Source organism: Osmia bicornis, chromosome 2, assembly GCF_907164935.1.
Source record: "Osmia bicornis bicornis chromosome 2, iOsmBic2.1, whole genome shotgun sequence".
Taxonomy (NCBI): domain Eukaryota; kingdom Metazoa; phylum Arthropoda; class Insecta; order Hymenoptera; family Megachilidae; genus Osmia; species Osmia bicornis.
Genome location: NC_060217.1, coordinates 9,314,201 through 9,331,006, shown reverse-complemented (window position 1 = coordinate 9,331,006; position 16,806 = coordinate 9,314,201). Strand labels below are relative to the sequence as shown.

Sequence of the window (16,806 nt, the reverse complement as noted above, 5' to 3'; positions counted from 1 at the left end):
TGCGATGAAAGAGTTAAATCGTCGTTCGCAGACGGTTCGACGATAAGAAGCATGTGTGCCGCGTCGACGGGTGTCAATAACCCGTCCGCGAGGGAATAGAATCGTCAGGATCAAACTCGTAAAAGGACACCCACGTGACCTTTATTTCAGTCCAAGAGACTTTACGGGTTCACGGTTACGTGCGAAACGTACGAAACATCCAACCGCCTTTATAAACAAGCAATTCTTCTCGGTTTCAGTTTTTACAGTGTCGAATTATACCCCATTATACGGTGGATCGTTGAAATCACAAGACACCTCGGTCAGGTCCACTTTTATGGGTTTTCAGTTACGTGCGGAAAGTACGAAATGTCACTTGTCAAGCGTGATAAAATTTTATGTTCCTTGAAAAATCAATAACAAATTCGGTTCAACTTCAAGAACTTAATAAAAATACATGCTTTGAATTTTCTTTTTATTACAAAGAAATCTAAAGAAGATACAATATTTCGTTATAACATTCTGCTATCGGTGTTCGGCAACCCGAAAACGACGAGATAACCGTTTCCCCCTTTGGCACGACCTTTCCACATTCGGTTGGAAAATTACGTTAGATAAGTTTCGCAGAGTTGCGAGGTACAGGGTATGAAACATCGTGCTGTTCGTCGAGGTTGCCGCCCCCGCAAGAGGGTGGTGAAAAGATCTATTCGGTGACTATGATTCGCGCGAAGTTAGCGAAATCTCGTTGCCGACAGTTCTAGCCGAAGTCTGACTAGCTGACCGACGACGCGACGATTTGCCAGACCGTAGACGAGAGGAGGCTCCTTGTTCGTTCGTCAAACAAGTTTGTCCGTGCGCAAGTTTCTCCTCGTTATAAGCAAGAGCTGTTCGTAGAACGACGCCCGACGTCGAAGTTGTGTTGTTAGAGAAAACATTGATTATAAATCGTGATCGACCTTTAATCCGCGATTTCTGGCGTTAATTGATTGACGGTAGACAAATATCCGTATCAGGATTATTCGATCAGCAAGTCGATGCAAACAACGGTACATTTGCTAACGTGGTAACGAAGTTTCATCGGATAGAAGGGTTGTTTCCCGACAACAACCTCTTCCAGCTCGCTGAACAAGCTGTCGGAGCACGGCTACGTTCCAGCCAAATCAGGATCTCCTTGCTCCCGACGAGGGTTAATTCCGTTATCCGTCAAGTGTTTGTCCACTAGGGTCGTCGTCACGCAAATGAACGAGGTGTGATCCGACGATGACGGTGTTCAACGTAATTTTAGCCTCGTCTTGGATCTCGTCAGATCTCGACAAGATTTTGCGATACCTATTCATCATTTTTAATAAAGCAAAATGCAAATGGCAAATTTTCTTATCAACCTAACAATTAGTACACGGTACAAACATAATAAGAAATAATGATGCAAAATGTTATCTAACAGTCAAGAACACGTATCCCTGATCGTTCGAGTAAAACAGTCTGAAGAGAGAGACCACGCTCGTTGGTGGTTCTATTATTTACAACGCATTGTAAACTAGGAATCGCGTGTCTTACGAAGTGTGTATTGGTTCGCAAGTTGTGCATAGTTCGCACTTTTGTATCGCGGATCGAAGGGAAACAAAGGATCGTTATATAGCATCGCGTCGATCGTTAGAGGGAAACGCGGTGAGAAAAGAGGTTGCGTAAGGAGCTGTTGTGCGATTAACGTGCAGCATTGTGGCGAATTGTGTCGCGAAGTGCATACGAAGAGTCGATGTCGTTTCTGGCTCCCGGATGATTCCTTCAAACCCGACGGAACAATACCAGTTCGTTTCTAATTTTATTTTCAGAGACTGCCCCGCGAAGATGTTGAACCAGAAATACGAACTGAATTGCTTTTCTAGCTGTTTTAATTAGTTTTAATTTGTAAGGGTGTGGAATTGCAATTATTTTTGAATATTATCCCTTTCGATTCGGCAGATAGATTTTCAAGGGTTCTCGTGATTACTCGTATTCTGAAAAATGATTTTTGTTATTTGTATTCTTGATTTTATTCTGAATCATACGAAGGCACCTCTCCTAAGGTATTAGAAAATTTGCACTAATTTTCAAAGTCAAAACAGAAATTTGTCTTTTTCCTACAAATGAAGATTAATGGATATTCGCGAGCTTTTTAATAAGAAAATTATACCGTTAACAGGCTGACGCATAAATTCAAAGCGTTCTGCGAATTTACAGATAATAAGAATGACTCACGACGATTCACTCCGTCAGCGGCTATAATCATTCATCTATCCTTGTAACTCGTGTATAATTGTACCTTAATATTCTTGCACAAACATCTTCGTTCTAATCTTCCAATGTGTTTGCACATTTGCATCGACGATAAGACCTAAATTTTATTAATATCTAAATTCTCAAAGACTGTGAATCTCTGCCGATGCCTTGTCAGTAGCGAACCTTTCATAATTATTCCGATTGAATGACGGATCCCACATTATGCATTCTATTAATACGAAGAAATCGCGAGTGCAACGAATGCCGAGGAAATGCACAGACGTTCGCCACTGAATGAATCATTCGGTGGTGTTCGCACATTCACACGTGTTTGCATAAAAGAAACGTGGAGGAGGAGGGGTCATTCGACGATGACGATGGATGGGAAACGACGTGGTTCTTGGCTACGTGTCTTCGTTACTTACGTGATTCAAAGGACGCGCGTCGGAATGTTTATCATCTTGCGTACGCTCGGTTAGATTTCGTATTTGACCGTCACGGTTCTCGACTTCCTGCTATTCTTCCATTATCGATATACACTGAAATAATAAGTGACCACCGTGTCAAGCTGGTGCAATCGTTATACCGTTATCATAACGGAGAGACAGAGAATAGAAAGTTTTCGATCGTGTACGAACTGTCAGTGGTATACGCGCTTATTAAACACACCTTGTAATTAGTCATTTCCTATTTTTACCAAGAATGTGTATGATGTTTCTTTGGTCGTTTTTAATCTTGCCGTTTCAAGGCGCGGTCAAATATATGAAATAACATTTTAGTTCCCGATAAAATACCACTCTCGATCATCCAATCCAATAGTGCAAAGAATGTAAAGGTAGAGAGATTCGAGGTACCAAATTCCGTCCACGAAGAGCAAGAAAAATCCTTGCACCTTTATAGCCGCGCGTGGATTCTAGCTTAATAAAAAGCAAACCTGATGGTGCTTTCCATTTGCACCGCTTGATTCCGTCGGTCGAATGGAACTCTTTTCTTCGAGTTCCGTCGTGTAACCGCATTAACCCAGATTGCGTGACGAAGACGGTCCACCATTGAATTTCTAGCAAAATGAGAAACGCCGGTATGTAGGAGAAAGAAAAAAAAAATGGGAGGACACACGTCGATCTAGAGAGGTCGATCGTCGTACGCGGTACGCGAATTGCATTCGTAATCGTTCACCAGCCTTCCCTCTCTCCTCTTTCGGATTTCTGTGTTCGCTAAGAACCGCCTTTGGGCTCGTGTGTGAGTCAGAAAACGACGCAGGCGAAGGCGGAAAGGAGGAACGTGCGGCTCGATCATTTTTCCCGATTCGTTTTCGCGTTACTCGTCCAACTTCTCTTTTCTTCTTACCTTCTTGATCCTGTCGCTGTCACTTTTTTTCCCAGTCAACTCGCGTCGATCTGGATCTTTTCCCGATCGAGGTGTGCTCGTTCGTGCGAGAACGCGTGTGCGTGTACGCGAGTGCATTCGTCGATAACGTCGAGTCAGTGATAAGAGTAAATATTATATACATCAATGCCTTGATCAGCAGCTTTGGAAAATCGTTGGGTGTTAATTTATTTGTGGATAGTTGAACCGTGGTCAACAATGTGGACGCACGTGTGCACCTGCCTCGAGGGTGTCAATATTTGCAGAGAACCGGCGGAAGTTGCCGATACGGTGTTGTTGCATTCGTTGCACGCGAGATGCACTCCCGACCAGTCTATCGACTGTCGTGTGCGCTGATCTTAGGAAATAGCCTCGTCTTTTTTTTTTTTTTCAAACGATCTCGAGATCGAACCTGAACGACTTGGAACTCGCGTGTACCTTCGCGAGGAACAGCGAACAGAAGAGTTGGAGGATTCACTGAACGGTGTACCGGAAGAGGAAGGTACCTTCAGACGTGGCTTCGAAAGTCTGTAAATATCGAAGTCGTTTAAAATATCACGGTGAAGTTTGACGAGTGAAGTGCAAATTTGAAACGCGCCAAGGTTTCCTAACAAATGTGTCGATTGAAAATGTGTCGATACCGAGAGTTCGAGTTTCGATTGCCAGGGAATTAAAGTTGCGGTGCGTATACGCAATAACTGCGCCCGATTCGTCAAGTGATTTTCACTGTACGAAGTTGCCGAGCCAATTTCCTGGGATTGCATGTTCCACGATTAACTTTATCGACGAATCATTCAGCTGGCGGGATTCAACGAAGTGGATTTATATCGTGGGAGTTTCTAGTGGCTTAAGATTGGTAAGAATCGAAAGAAAATTTACGCTTGATAGGAATTTATTTAAGAGATATACTAATTTTATCAGCAGCTGTATTTAGTGTAATTATTGTTCATTGTCTGAGGAAACATTGAATGAATCGTCGCGTTTTCTTATCAATATTTGTATTATTACTTTTATCACGGCCCTATGACTAATTCCAAATTTATGTACGCAAATAATCGCGTTTTTGAAGGAGATAAATTAGCGCAATTAACGAGGAGTCAAGTGTCAATTAAGAAGACACCGATAGCCTTGCGAAATATGCATACTAACGTCTACGTTGTTATGGATTCCATATCGTGCTTGGTAAATCTATTCGTCATTTCCTCCTAACATTCCTAATAAATATCCCAAGACACAAGCAACAAGTATGATTCAATATTATCAATCTATATAATTAATTTTGCAATATTTCAAAATAGGATTTTATCATTCGTGTACCGACATATTTCATCTTCAAATTTATGAATCTATTTTTATGCAATCCGGTGAACGTCTAGTTTCTCCTTTTTTAATATATTCCCGGCGCGTTTACAATTATTATTTCAAAGCCTGTAAACGCATCTGCGATTCACGTGCATCGTTTAACTCGTGCCCCCGTTACGGTTGCAAAATCCAGTCAACGTATTCCACGTTACCGGTGTATTTAATATCAGACCGTCATAATATGCAAAGTGCGCATGCATTGTATGTCGAAAAAAGTATGCACGATAAATAAAAACGATGGTACGTGGTAACCAATTTTGTTATGTATACGGAATACAGAACATTTCACAACAACGTCCACGCGAACGCGATATTTTATTTGACGATGAAAAATCGTAACCGAACAAATAACCGCGTCGGTGAAAAATCGGAAGTGCATTTAATTCACCGCAAACAAAACAAGTACCAACTGGGCCACTTCGTTAACTATAGAAAATGGACGGTCCCTTGACAATCCATGGGGAGGAAAAAATACGCGGTTTTCGCTCCGACAATGCTCTCTCTGACTAGCTCGCGTGTTTCGTGCGAGTGCGTGCGACACGCACGTTCGACACGATGATTTACATTATTGGCAGTCTTCCAACATTGTTCGATCGTGTACAGTACTCGGAGCTTGACGTTTTCTGCCTATTCCTCGGATGCATAACATCGCGTGCCACGTTTCCCTTTCACGACTGCGAAAATAATACTTAGAAGCGACACCGTTTCTTCCACAATCACCGTCGTTTATTTCATCGATCAGTCGAAGTGAAATTTTCTTCGATACTTTTACAAATTTTTCAATTTTCAAGAAAGAAGCGTCGAATATTCGATAAATGTAAATGTCGCGAAAGGGCAAGTACCGATAAGAAAATGGCGAATTTTCGACGCGAGAAAAGTAGCTCGATCGTGCGAAAATACGGAAAGCATTAACCGTCGTGTCTGAGCATCTTTCACTATCGCGTTTTCTTATATCTTCCCTCGGAACGACCGCCAAGAGGGCGGGATGATGAGAAATATTGAAAGGTAATGGCCATTCCGCGACGTGGCTTCGCAGAAATATTTTCTTCGATCTATCCCATAGGAAAACGTGCCTCTCTCTTTGAATGATAGAAACTTCGAGGACGTGTTTGTTCCAGTTTAGACGAAAATTCAACTCTTGGCTGGTTAAGATAGAAAATCACGAAAAACAGGTGTAACCGTGTTAAGATTTTGCCGTAGGAACGACAGTTGGTTCAAGGTGCGATAACAGTTGAAACGACGCGACGTTTCGACGTCGAAGGGACGTCTGGCTCTCGTGGGGAATGAATCGGACGGTCGATGCTCGTTCTTGCGAATTCGCCTTTGTATCCGCGAAACTGGCCCGCAATCTCTGCGGGCGCAGCTGCAGCTTGCCCAGGGGCTTGCGAAATATCGCGATAGTTTGTCCGATAATAGTGACCGCAGAGGTGGAAAGCAGCGGTGCAAGGCCGAGGACGTTTCTGTGAAAAGCAGAGGACTGCCGAGGCAGAGGATGGTGGCGGGAAAGCCGCTATCTCTTCGTGGCTTGGGTATTAACGCCACGATTACACTGACACTGATTTCATCGTCGCGATAACTTCGTTCCTTGTTTCGTCCAATTGTCCTGACACTTTAACGAGACGTTTTATTAACTCCTCCGGCAATAAAATTAGTGTCTTATTTAATCGCCACATTCTAACATTGAATTTTCAGATTTCTAAATACATACTTCAAAAGAGAAATTAATTAGAAATGATTAAAATGATACATTTATTCGATCGTATTTTTAATTCGACCACGTTCACAGTACTCAAATTTCAGATTCGTAACCAGTCATCTTGTGAATGAACGTAAAAGTAGATTTCCCTTTCGCTTCGTGGTTCAGCGGTTTCGCGTTTTTCTCGTCCGCGGCTACTGGCTCGTTCGTTTTAAAATGTATGAGCTTCCTGTACGCGCGTTTCCCTGCATACTTTATGTCGTGGGAAGATTCTTCGTTCGATGTGCACTCGCGTTATCGACGAAAAGGGACGTACATTCTCTCTCTTCTCTAATATCGATGCACTTTCTACGAACGCGTGTTCGAGTCGAGTGCGTTCTCCGTCGTAAGGAGAAAAGTAACGTCTGTCGCACGGACCGATGGTAAACACTCTCCACGGCGGACACAGCGCAAATTTACATAAGTCGCTTGCATTTTCCCGACGATTGAAATTTTAGGACGCGAAGTTCGTCCGGCAGGATCTTTCGATTCGTTGCTTAACTTTAGAGAGTGCTTTAAAAGAGGAAAGAGGAACGAAGTTGGAGGGAAGTTGCATCGAAAGTCCACGCCGATCGCGTTCAATCGATGAAACTACTTTGAATTCATTACTTTTCAATTGTGCTAGTTTAAGGAGCGAACAAATAACCTACGGGGGAAAAAGGTGCTCGAGTAAAATAGGCCATCGTTTCGTGGAACGTAAAAACTAATAATTTAACGATGCTCTCGAGGAGGATTTCTTTTTGGTCCGTGTCTCCGAGCAGAGATTTATTTGATATTTTTCGACCGTGACCTTCGCTCGGTACTGGAGACGAAAGATTTTTCTCGCGGTTGTTTGAAACTTTGCAAAAACTTGCTCCTCCTCGAGGAGGATGCGACGATAACGATTGTGAACTCTCCAACTGGGTCATAGAAATCTCTTAGACGCTACGAGTTCGTTTCCTGTTCGAACTACCGCTTGCTAAATCACGGCAGCTCGATGCGAGATTTTTAGCAAGAGTTTCATATGTAAGTTATTAGAAAGAGACGCCTAGCGATTAGTTTCATAGCGAGAGAAAGCTGGAAATGACGCAGGGTTCTCTCGAATTGATGTGTCTTAATGGTTGCAGACAAACTCATTTATCTGCCATTTTATTGAATTAATTCTACAGTTTATGGTTAGGTAACCAGTGGAACAATTCATTTCTTTCATCACTCGTATCAAACAGTTCGCTGCGTTCGATATATGATTTCTGCGTTTAACAGTTATGAATTACAACGCGAGCAGCTGATAAACACGATAAATTGCATTAAATATACACGATAAAATTAGCGGTAACCTCTGTAACGATCAATGAATCACAAGTATCAAATAACCAATTTCATAAAACGAATATTACACCTATTGAAATTCTAATATCGCAAAAATTCTCCCATTAAAATTTCCCCGTCGTTGATTCGACGGTGACGGGGACGAATCGATGTCCGACGTATGAAACCTCGCCGAACGTAACAGCGAGATCGCAGGCTGCTATTGAAACTAACAACCAGAGGTACTCGGTATTAACGAGGACTCACGGGGTCGGTTTTACGAAGCGTGGCTAACGACACGAGGTTTGCCAACGCGGTAACTCGTTTACGATCCTCGTTGTTTTCGTTCGTCGTTAACGGTAATAACGCGAGCCCCGACGTGTAGCTCATTGGATCGGCGTGCACGGGGCCAACGGGCATGGAAGATGCATCGAATGGCAGCCAAAGATCGGCATTCCGACGAGAACGCGGAGCTGGTCGAAATTCCTCTGCCACGAAGTCGTTACGGACCGGCTCTATCTCACCGGGAAGTCTCTGCGTTAACTGCGATCGGGAAATAATTTGGCCGGTCGTTTTTCACATGAAACGTTCTCGAGCTCTCTGGCCATCGATAATGTTGAATCGCTAACAGGACATTATTTTATTTCATAAGACGTCCTCGGGGAGAGTGTCATATTCGTCGAGGGATTTATTCGAGTCGCGAAGGACGGGTGTCGATAATGAAAGAGAGCAAGGACGGAGTATCGTGGAGTATCGCGAACCAGTTGGAAAATTCATGCGGCAAGCAAGGACGTTCCTCGGATATTCCATCATGAACGTAATGTCTATACTCTGAATAATGCCGCGCACAATCTAGCCACGGTAACGAAGCGGAAGCCGTGCAAACAGCACGAAACTACGCTGATATTTGCTCTCCAGGCCTGTGCTTCCTGCTAATCGCGAGACTCTGATCGGAGCGAAGTCGCGGCCTTCGGGAAATTACAGCTGTCCCTTGGACACGGTGTCGTCCTCGATGTAGCTTGTAACACGCCAGCTGCGATCACCATTCTTGCGGTATCGCTTTCCACTCGATCGTCGACAAGTTGAAATCGTGTTTCGCACGTGCATTCGGTAATGAAACCAAGCCGCGTAAATGTGTTCGATTTAACGATATTAGCTCGACTTTGTTAATTAAAAAAAAATTGACGAAAATTCGTCGTAATCGCGTTGGTTTCTCGATGTTTTCCAAGTTTTTTTCGAACGACCATTCGTGTTATCAAGCGAAACTCGGGCAAACGAGCTTCGTCTGCAAACAGCTCGGTAGCAAACAACGCGTCGCGTCGACGAAATTGGGCATTCGAAATGCGCCCGGTTTTATTTAACACCAGCGAACGGACGCAGACATCGGGGATGTAATTAAAAATCCTGGCCAGACTTTTGCCGCGCAAACGTGTTCGATCGTCGCTTTGCAACGTTCGCAAACTGCGACACGTTGAATTGCTTCATTAGGATGAAATTAATTTGTTCGGGAAATAAGGTTGGTCTATCCGGTGGAATTGAATATTTTTTTCTTGCCTTATCTTAATTCAACCACCATTCCTCTGGCATTCTTTGATTAAAAAAAATATCAACATTTTGATAGCCGTACGACGTTCGTTGAAACTGCTGCAATTAAATTGCAAAAAATATGGTAGGAAGGATTTTCTTTCCACCGATATTACGAACGTTTCGTTGATGTTGATCGCGAAAGAAGCCTCGGCTTATGAGGCAGCGACTTTTTGACATCGCTTTCATCGGCGTTTTCATTCCCTGCTTGTTCAAGCTCGAATATTTGCACGAACGGCGAAAACAGACCGTCCTCCGTCGAGAGATGGTTTCTATTCGCGCGACTCCAGCCTGTTTACCTTCCCCTCTGACTTCTCTCCACCATTTACCGTGGTGGACGTTGACGATGCTGCTGGAGTCCCTGCAGTTACCCTCGGCTCTTATGAAAATAAACCGGGATTCTTTCGAGCCACGTGTTTTTCCCCGAGCTACCGAGCTGCAGTTTTACTCGCTCACATTTCGCGCTCGTTTGTGAAAACTCTTGCTTCGAATTTCAGAATCTGGCGTGTACGCTTTTAGAGACAGTATGTTCCTGCTGTTCGGTTTGACCCTTTCTCTGGTAACATTTGTAATCACAATAAGGGTAGTGACTTGATATTTTAATATTTAGAAAGAAGTGTATAAAATTTGCTTGCATAATTAGCGAACGGGTTACTTGGTAGCAGAAATGTTCCTTGAGATTCGATCGACTCGCATAATCCTCCTGATGTTTGATCCCAGGTCTCATCGCAAAGCACAGACGAATATAATTGAATTTCCCTGGACCAAAGCTAATTATCCTTCTTTTACGTTCACCAAGCAATCGGACCTTCATAATTGTTTTAATTAGAAACACGATTCCAACCCCCTAATCAGGATGTTCGCAAAGCAATTCGTTCATTAATATTGGATTATTTTGATTTAACTGCGTCTTCTTTTTCCATCTATTTTGTCAACAAAATAAAAGAATCTTTCTAAAATTTTTATCTAATTCGATTCAACAGTTGAATTTTTGGCATTGAAACGCATTTGGATCGTTTGCCAACTTTTCATGACGTTTTCTCCCCGTGAAATCGATTCTGAGGTAACTGGAACAAGCACGAAAGTGAATCGAATTAGCTAGTATACTTCACAACACGAAGAAAGTGCTTTCCCACTGAATTAGGTCAAACAATTGAAACATCAACCTTTTCAGCTATAAATTAATATTAATGTAATTGCTTCTTTCTCTTAGAATATGTTTAATTTAATTATTCATAAAAAATAATAATGACTTATCCAACGTAAACGTGTAATTGTTCAGAGTTACCAGAAATATATATCCATCAAGGGTTCCATTCATTTCGCATGCAGGTCATAAATAAGCAAGACGTACGGGAGCGAAAAAAAAAAGTTGTACTCTTCGGCCTCGACGAGGGCAGATGCAACGAAACGCCGTGACACGAATATTACACGGTATTCGCGTGGAGGCCGAATTAGCAATGAAATGAATAAAATTAATATTAATTTGCACCGGTGCTACGATTTAACCGCGACCCGTATTAATTGCGACCCCGATTCGACATGAAAAAGAAAACCGTAAACTCTGACATCGAATTGAAATCACGTCTTCCACGAATTTCCGCCTTGCTACTCGAACAATTTTTTTTTTTTTAGATAAATAAAACAGGACGAAAGTAATTTCATTGTTTCCTGAAGAATAAGTGAAGCATATTATAGAGAAATTTGAATTAAGGAATAAATTATTGACAAAAGGGGATTTATTAATTAGATAGATTTCCAGCCGGTGAATTGAAATCGCGTCCCGTTCGTGTTTTCCCATCGGTGGTTCTGAATTTTTTGAAAAAACCTTTCATGGTACACACGGACCAAAAGCAGCTCGTATGAACGATCAAGTAAACTTCACAGTTTTCCCGAATCGCTTTTAATTCCACGAAATCAATAAACGTCGTTGAATCGAACTCTCCTTTCGATATCGTTTTCTCTATTCCCTTTTTCTGTCATACAATTGAAAATACAGGTGGTTAAAAAAAAAAAAAGAAGAAAGATAGAGAAAGGTTAAATTTTCAGCGATTTCAATTATAGCTCGCTCGAAAATCGATACGGTTCTTCGTGTATCGCGCGCAGAGGTGCAACACCTGCACGGTTTCGTGATATTTTTCGAGACTGAATCTCCATTTATCGAAATTAATATGGTACGCGAAATTGCACGCTGGTCGGTCACGCGACACGCGAACCTGTACACGATTTCGTCGTTCGCTCGATTATTTACCCATCGGCGATCACCGCCAGCTGGAACAACGGGCCATGGCTTTTACGAACGCGTGTCAATCAAAGTGAATAAAATTTAACGACTGTGATATTGTAAAAAGTTACTTTTTACGCTCTTTTGAAAACAGTCTTGCGTGAAACTTTCATTTCAATACATTGTTTTGATCGAGTCTCTTTAAATTTAATTTTAAAATAATTGTTCTAATTCTTTCTTTATTTTGTCTGTTGCAGGTAAGTGCTGATCGAACAAAATTCAGATTACAGGTTGGTAAGTCTTAGACGAAGATTAAAAAAATTTTCTAACTTTTTATCCAAATTTTATTTTAAACAAAATGGCCCTTTTATAGGGTGCACAAAGATAATACATTATGGTATCTAGTTCGAAATAACGATCCCAATACGATAGCAATTTTAGCGTGGACATTTCACACGTTAAAGGGTTTCATCATCTACGAGCGAACAAATAAATGATCATCGTTACGAACCACTGCACCGGAACTAACGTTACTCATAATTCCGTACGGCGATGCGGAAGTAATTCCCATCGCGTTCGTGACAGTATCAATCGATTGATCGAAACGAAATTTTCCGCACGACATAACGAAACGCAGCGGTCCTGCGTTCCAAAGAATTTGCCTGATCCTCCCTCCGTTAAAAATTTCCTCTAGTTTACGAGCGAATTCGAAAATTGAAAAACTTGAACCATTTTCTGATTCGCCAGGATACACGCATGTTTTCGTGGGGATTTTTGAAATCCCGCGAGACGATTAAGGAGAGATTTGCGGTCGAAAGTAAACGGTGATTTTCGGTGAAACCGTGGAAACTTTAGAAAAGCGGAAAACAAGCGATATTCTTTCCATAGCCAATTTCTTCCGGTATCCTACGCCCTTTGCTCGTCTTCTGGTTCCTTTTCTCCTTCTAATGGTACCATTGTAGAGCTTCTGTGATACCATAGGTTTAAGTAATTTTCAATTTCCGGTGGAAGTAATCCCCCTTTTGCTTCTCGAAATCGAGCACTGGACATTCCTCCTTCTATTGTTCTTTCTGTTTCTTTGAAATTAGAATTCTTCGGTGATTTTATCGAATGATTTTATTCAGTTCAGTATTCAACATTCTTATCTTTTTACAATAGAAGTTTGCAATTTTCTGTTTCTTTTGATATGAAAGAAAGATTATATTTGAGAGCATTCTCGGTCTAGGATTACCATTTTTATTTAGCGACCATAATCGCGTGAGATAGAATAGAAAAACGAAACACCGAAACTGGAGAAACAGGAATCTAACGTGGAAGCGATTCTGGTAATCGGAAGTTGGAGGTAGCAAATGACATCTTGGCGGTCCTCGACAACGTTTCTAAACGACACTTTGCTTCCTTCTTGTAATTAGGCGCCATGGCCATTAGTGGAAGATCCAGTTTAACTGTTTACGCGTTTCCCTGCCTCAGTGGGAAAGCAAACGTACAGGTTTACGCTGTCGAGGCTGGCAATCATAGTTCAGTTTGCTTTCCCCGCTCCAAGAAGGCGGCGATCTTTAACGATTCGTCGCCTTCCATTAAGCTAATTGCTCGTAATTGAATCGTAGAAACAAACTGAATTTAATTTTTCTTGAAATCTCGAAACCTTTAATTATGAAAATAAACTACTATGTTCTGGTTCGAAATAATAATCTAAAAGAGTTAGAAAACTGTCTATTAAATAACTAAATTGAACCTATCGAGTACGAATAATAATTAATAGATTTCAATCGATTCGGGTCATCGCTATTGACCTGACATGTTTAATAAATTGCATAAAAAATTAAGCATGAAAATCACGAATGCGCGACACTCAGTCGTCAAAGTGTTAATATAATTTTCGCCGTTGCGAAACGGAAGGGGAGATTGTCAAATGGCCGGACGTCGGATTCGCGCGGGACTTTATTAATTGACAGGGAACAGGCACGAGATAAATTCGTCGGTCCGCCATTGAGGGGACCCTCAGTTGAGGTCGGTCTCTCTGAGCAGATTGATACACAAAGAAAAGCTGTGATCGTGATGGACCCGTTTTTAAAAGCACTCCCTGTCGCCCGGACCGTGAGAAACAGCCGACGAATCGAATCGAAGCCACTCCACGGAAATGGTCGTGAAAATTGAACACGTGAAAGGAATACGAAATGTGGCTAGACGTAGTCGTGGACGATTGTACATTTCAATAGAAAATTACCCTTAGAATTTCTACAACTTGTTAAGCGTTTTTCGAAAATAATACTTGGAATTAATTATCGTGTCAATATGTTAGTAAAAGAAGAATGAAATAGCAATTAAATAGAATTATCGACGACACTTTAATTAGAAACATATTTCGGATGTTCATTAGAGTAGCATATGTGAAATTAATAATTGGCAATTAATTAACCTGGATGCTTAAAGTGTTTATCATCGTTGCGTGCAAAACGAGCGATCGGGCGTTCTGCATATCGCAAGCAAAATGATTTCGATTGGCAGATTGATCCATCGTTGAATTATCGAATGTTTCTTTATTGGAGAGATCATAAACGGTTGGCAAGTAATTAGAACGGCAGGCTACGAAATTACCAATTAATTTGCGGTTGGTGTTTGTTTACGGTTCGTATGTCAAATCGCCTAACCAATCAAAAATAAAGGTGATTATGTAGAGGGGTTGAAATTACCCTTGGTCTTTGACCGCGGTATTATCATTTTTTGATTCATTAGCGAACGTCTGTACGAAATTATCGATCCAAAATCAATCGAAATAAAAATATTTCGAGTCCAGCTTGAATGATTTCAATCGAAAGGAAAATAAATCACTGGGGAGTGACGCGACGGGAGTATCGCGAATGCATTTCCGGTAATACGCGTCGAAAATCGCGTTAGACACGCATACATAAACATGAATGAACGGAGGGACGAAGGACGGAACTAAGCTGCGAAACTAATAATTAAATTCCTCTGGCCGGCTGGACGAAGCGGGTTGGCGCGAGTCGACGAATTTTCGCGGCGGTTGCCAGAACTTCATGACTTTCCAACGAGGGGGTGCCTTCGATCCTTCCTGTAAATTTCCACGCCACCGGATTGAAATTTATGCAGCAGCGAGAAAAAGGATTAAGCTTGAGTATCCCCTTGTTTTTCTTTTCTCTTCCTTTTTTTTCCACGTTGCGAGCTCGCTATCAAAGTCTTTGAGAAACTTGCCCCGTTCCAGTGAGCAAGATGAAAAGTTTGATAATAAAATTTGTTATAAAAACGTCGAATAAAAGTTCGGGTTAAATAAACCTGACGTATGTTGAGGAAAATATAAAATTATGCACACCCCTAGCTATAAGAACACGTAACATCATGAATATTAATCAGCTCAACGGTGTGAAAAATTTAGCACAGAAATTATGTTGATAGCGAACGACACCGATTCCCTAGGTGTTTCAAATCTCGTTCGAACTAGATTTTCGCATAATTTTCTGCAGGAATGTATTGAATTATCGTAATTGAATTCCTGCATAATTTCTTTGCTGCGATAATTTTCTGGCAAGTCATTTTCTCGCGGATACTATGATTGAGAGTGAAATCGTACTTGAACACTCGAGTGCTGTCGTGTGCGGTTAATTGCACCCTCGTAAACCGTCGAAAGGGGTGAAAACGGAAATGAAATCGCGGTACTCTAGCCTCCTTTTCCGAACAATTGAAACCTGACGCTCGTTTCGAAAATTGCCCAAAGAGCATAACTATCCGAAACATTTTCGTTCATGAAAATACCGTATCAGTTATTAATTTCTATTAACTGGGTGCAGCCAGTTAAATCGCGTTTGATTCTCGAAACAGTGTCGAGGAACGAAAATTCAATGCGTTCACCGGGTTTCAGCGTAAATGTTAGTTGAATTAATCGCAAAATGCCACGATGTTTCGCGATGCGTCCGTCTCTTTCGGAAGCCTGGTATTTCCGTTGAATGTTAATTACGTCGAAACGGGCGTTAAAAATATCAGCAGAGAGCTGCTGGGTGGAATTTGTGTGTGGCGAGCCGACTAGACGGATATCCGCGAGAGGTAGTTTCGCGAACGAGTTGCCTCGTCGGCGATGCCCCGAGCGGTACACCTATATAAGTTCGTCCAACTAGATTCCAAAATTTCAGTGTATCGACAATTTGAATTGTAAATGGCACCTGCTCGGGGCTACGCCCGGCGACGTTGTATTTAAAAGCGTTTAAGGAAGTTTCAACGTTCGAAAATCATTGACGACTAGGAAACTTTTCTGCAAAATATCGCGACAATTTCATAAGTAGAAAGTTAATACGATCGAAATAGCAATTCTTTATTAAATCCAAACTTTGATGTTTGATTATATCCGTGTGTACAATAGAGATTCAACCTATCTCCATTCCATTAAGGGTCATCTATTGATCCCTTTACATAAGTCCTTTATCCTATTGTCGAATGTCAAAGGCAAGCATCCAGGAGTACGTATCGTCCATTATCGAACATCAAAGCAGGGGAAATATCCACCAACGATCATCGTATTTTGAAGCCACGAAGAATATATCCATTCTTCAAAACATCTTATCATTCTGTTCAAACGGTTTCTATAACAATAGCCACATATCCTGATGGACGTAACTACCATTCGAAATGCTAAAAATTCAACTCGAACAACTTTCCTACACCCCATTTTGAAAAAACACCCTGCCCTCGTGACCGGCAGCTGAATCGGTGTTCTGTCACAAGACCCCCGGCCACGAAATCCGATATTCCTCTCGCGTGTGTGGAACAGAGTTGGAAAGACTGATGGGAGGCGAAAAGGAAAGCAAAGAAAAAAAAAAGCAATTCGAATTCCTGTCCAATTAGACGGGTTGAAAATGATGTCGCGGAGGTCGCGGGATGAGCCTTGAACGCTCGTCTCGCTCGTTTTTCCAGCCGCCATTGTGGCGCTACGCTGTTGGAACCAGTCGTGGATCTTCTCCGCAGCCTGTTGTGGTATTCCAACGAACCAGTTGTATGGCTT

At 41.8% G+C, this 16,806-nt stretch overlaps 1 protein-coding gene across 12 annotated transcripts in view; it reads left to right on the top strand.

The window, feature by feature from the left end:
• The window catches only part of LOC114883068 (disks large 1 tumor suppressor protein), a 335,824-nt gene that overhangs the window by 282,573 nt on the left and 36,445 nt on the right, over positions 1-16,806 (top strand). The window lies entirely within an intron of this gene.